This window comes from Phoca vitulina, unplaced genomic scaffold (assembly GCF_004348235.1).
Source record: "Phoca vitulina isolate PV1807 unplaced genomic scaffold, GSC_HSeal_1.0 scaffold35, whole genome shotgun sequence".
Taxonomy (NCBI): Eukaryota; Metazoa; Chordata; class Mammalia; order Carnivora; family Phocidae; genus Phoca; species Phoca vitulina.
In genome coordinates, this window is record NW_022589738.1 from 20,529,336 (window position 1) to 20,533,615 (window position 4,280).

Below are 4,280 nucleotides of genomic sequence, written 5' to 3' on the forward strand. Positions count from 1 at the left end.
CCCCCGCCCCACTCGCGGCGCGCGCCTGCACACGGCGGGCCGACCCGAAATCTCGCCGGCCGCCATTCCAGCCCTAAAGCTGGAGCCGCGAGAGCGCTCTGGGAAGATCGGTGTCTCGGAAAACACATCTAGAGGTCTGGGGAGAGGAGGACCGTTCGGTCCCACGGTACGGCGTTTTTGCCGCTTTACGGAGTTTGTTGACTGTGTTCCTTACAACAGCCCTATGTGGTAGGGACTATTAGCCCCGTTTTTACGGATGAGGAAAATGAATCCCCAGAGAGGTGAAGCTGCTTGCACAAGGTCGCCCCGCTAGTAATTGGCAGTGCCCAAAGTCTCAGCGATTTAAACGTAGTTCAAGGTCTTAAAAACCCCTCCCTCCCCCTCCAACCATCTCCCCTATTTCTCTCTTTCCTTTTAGTCAAATTTTTGCCTGCTCCAACTCTACCCTTTACGTCCTGTTTATTCCTCAGCCTTCTTTTAATTGGACTTTCCCTCCTTCATGCCACTGAAACTAGGCCCACAAGGTCAATGGCGAGTGCCGTGTTGCAAAATCCAGTGGATAAATACCATTGGAGTTTAAGATGGTCAACCTCATTTATGCTAAAAGAAATGCCTATAAAAACTACTAAGATACTGTTTTTCATCTTTGAGGGTGGTGAATATAAAAGTTTGCTTAAGTTCAATATTGGCAGGTTGGCCAGAAACAGGCATTCCCATAAATTACCAGTGGAAGTTAGATTGGAATAACCTATGTAGGAGGGCAATTTGGCAAAATCCAGCAAACTAACAAATCCATATACTGTTCAGTTCAGCATTTATACTTCTAGGAACTTATCTGACAGATTCATACATGTGCTAAAAGATGTATGTATAAGATGATTCACTGCAGTGCTGTTTATAATATGAAAGAGTGGACACTCCCTAAGTGCTCATTACTAGTGGCCCATTTAAGTAAAATCCGATAGAGCCACAAAATGGAGTACTATGCAGCTGTCATTAATACTAATATGGAGGGGCACCTGGGTGGCTCAGTCGGTTAAGCATCTGCCTTCAGCTCAGGTCATGATCTCAGGGTCCTGGGATCCAGCTCCACATCAGGATCCCTGCTCAGAGAGCTTGCTTCTCCCTCTCCCTCTGCCTACCGCTCCCCCTGCTTGTGCGTGCGTGCGTGCCCACGTGCGCTCTCTCTGTCAAATAAATAAATAAATAAAATCTTTAAAAAAATACTAATATGGAGCCTTGGAATGATCACCAAGATAGTTAAGTAAGACATGCAAGATGCCAAACTGTGTGGGAATTGTGTGGAAAGAAAAGGAAAGGATTATATCCTAGTTATATAGAGAATGGCTAACATTTTAAATTGTCGCTGTTCCATGTCAAGCACTGTTGGGAGAGCTCAATGTATCACTCATTTAAATCCTCACAGCAACCCTATAAAGCAGGTACTACTACCATCCTCATCTTACATCTTTTTTAAAAAGATTTTATTTATTTGACAGAGAGAGAGAGCGAGCACAAGCAGGGGGAAAGGCAGGCAGAGGGAGAGGGAGAAGCAGACTCCCCACAGAGCAGGGATCCCAATGTGGAGCTCGATCCCAGAACCCTGGGATCATGACCTGAGCCAAAGGCAGTTGCTCAACCAACTGAGCCACCCAGGCACCCAGCACCTGTTATTCTTTTTTTTTTTTTTTTTAAGGTTTTATTTATTTATTTGACAGAGAGAGAGGGAACACAAGCAGAGGGAGTGGGAGAGGGAGAAGCAGGCTTCCCACTGAGCAGGGACCCCGATGCAGGGCTCGATCCCAGGACCCTGGGATCATGACCCGAACCAAAGGCAGACGCTTAACAACTGAGCCACCCAGGCGCCCCAGCACCTGTTATTCTTTTTTTTTTTTAAGATTTTATTTATTTATTTATTTGAGAGAGTGAGAATGAGAGAGAGAGAGAGCACATGAGAGGGGGGAGGGTCAGAGGGAGAAGCAGACTCCCTGCTGAGCAGGGAGCCCGATGCAGGACTCAATCCCAGGACTCCAGGTTCATGATCTGAGCCGAAGGCAGTCACTTAACCAACTGAGCCACGCAGGCGCCCCAGCACCTGTTATTCTTAACCACTGTGCTAACTTATCAGTACAGCATCCTATACATGTATAAAATACATCTGATAACACTGGTTGCCTCTAGAAGGAAGGGAGAATTTCTGCTTTATACCCCTCTTTGCCTTTTGAATTTTTTAAAAAAGATTTTCTTTATTTATTTGTCAGAGAGAGAGAGAGAGAGAGAGAGAGAGAGACAGAGCACAAGCAGGGGGAGCAGCAGACAGAGGGAGAAGCAGGCTCCCCACTGAGCAAGGAGCCCAGGACCCTGGGATCATGACCCGAGCCAAAAGCAGATGCCCAAGTGACTGAGCCACCCAGGCTTCCCCTTTTGAATTTTCTTAAAAGTATATTTGTTTATTTAATCTCTATACCCCACATGGGGCTCAAACTCATGACCCTGAGATCAAGAGTCACATGCTCATCCAACTGAGCCAGCCCGGTGCCACATGTACCTTTTGAATTTTGAACCATCTGGATGTATACCTATTTTTTAAACATCCCCATACACACACACACTCGAATTCGCACAAATATGTAATGGATACCTCCCAGTTAGTGCCTTTTTGGCAAAAGAGCTTGGGTTTCGACATTCAATCGCTTGATTTTGAATCCCACCTTTAATATTTATTCCTGTATGACTTTGGACATGTAAAATAGTTTAACATGGTACCTACAGGGTTGCCGTACTGATTAAACAAGATAATCACTGTTATGCACTTAGCACAGAGCCAAATAAATGGTTCATTCTACTTCCTACACATCTCTGGAATCCACTAATTTCTCACCATCTCCTCTGCCACCTCCCCTGGCTAAGGCAACCATGGTTCCTGCCAATTTTAGCATCTCCAGTCTCTTCCCCCTCCCTTCTGTTTTCAGCACAGCCGTCAGAGGATCCATTTAAAATGCAGTTAACTATGTCACCACCCTGCTCAAATCTCTCCCATGGCTCCCCACTGCTTTTAGGAAAAGTCGCAGGGTTTAGAGACTTGGCATTGAAGGGTGTGTGTCACCTGGCCCCAGGTGGCCTCTCCCACCTCATCTCTCAACAGTCTCCCTTCACTCTCTGTGTTCTGCCCATGACTTGCTGTGCCCACAACGCACCAGCCTAGCCACCACAAGCCTTTGTTTTCAAGGCCCAGTGCAATCCTATATTCTGAGTCCCAGTCTCCAATTCCTGCTTCCTTCAAATTTCAGTCCTGGCTGGATTGACACAAATTATAAAAATGAGAAATTCTTGCTCTGGGAGCCGGGATGAAACCCTAGGTCAGAACCTCCCCAGCAGTGGCCCCATCTGGGACCTTTCCCAGCACCGCTGCCAATTCTTTTGGAGTGGGGCTGACTGCCACCTTGGACAAGTCCTGTGGCACGTCTGAGCCCACTCAGTTTGGTCTGAGGGAAGCCCAGAACAGTGCCTGGCACAAAGCAAATGCCCAGTAAACCTTCACTTAGTTAATGAGACCCCAGAGGCTGGGCGATGACTATAGGCAGGGCAAGAACCAGAAAGGAGCTGTGGGTTCTGTGCGGGAGGAGAGTGGGGTACTCTTAGGTGGTCTCAGGAAAACCAGGTGGGCCCTGAGTGGGTTCCCACAGGCTGAGGGCCTCGTCCTTTGCTGTCACCCATGTCTTCTGTCAATGGACTTAGATTTTCTTTTTCTTAGGCAGAAGGTAGGAAGCGGGAGACAGGGTAATCCCAATTTAGTTTCCCGGAAATTCCTGATGCTGTCAGAGGACCCCTCTGCCTGACATATTATATACCAGGCTAAATCCAACTTCCGGGCCTTTCTATTGGCAGGACTCTACTCTTGAGTATTCTTATCCTTTCCATCCCATCTGTCCTTCCTCAGGCTGACCTGACTGACCCCTTGTGGAATCTCTGACTTTCCCCCCACTCCTCACCCAAGCCCCCACACATCCTCTCTCTCCTCCTTCCTCCATCTCTGTCCGGTCCCCTCCCCCTCCCCCACCACCTCCACTCTGTCTCCAGCTTTTTTTGGCTGCTGTCTCTTCCTCCTCCTCCTCCCTCCTTCCCTGACGCTGAATAATCAGGCCTGGCTGTCCTGGTTTCTGGAAATATTCGTGTGTGGGCAGTGGCTCAGGGCTGAAGCAGGGGATGGATGCCTGGGGGGCGCTGGGCAGCCCCAGGCCCCCAGGACAAAGACACCGAAATCCAGGGCTGTGGTCCAT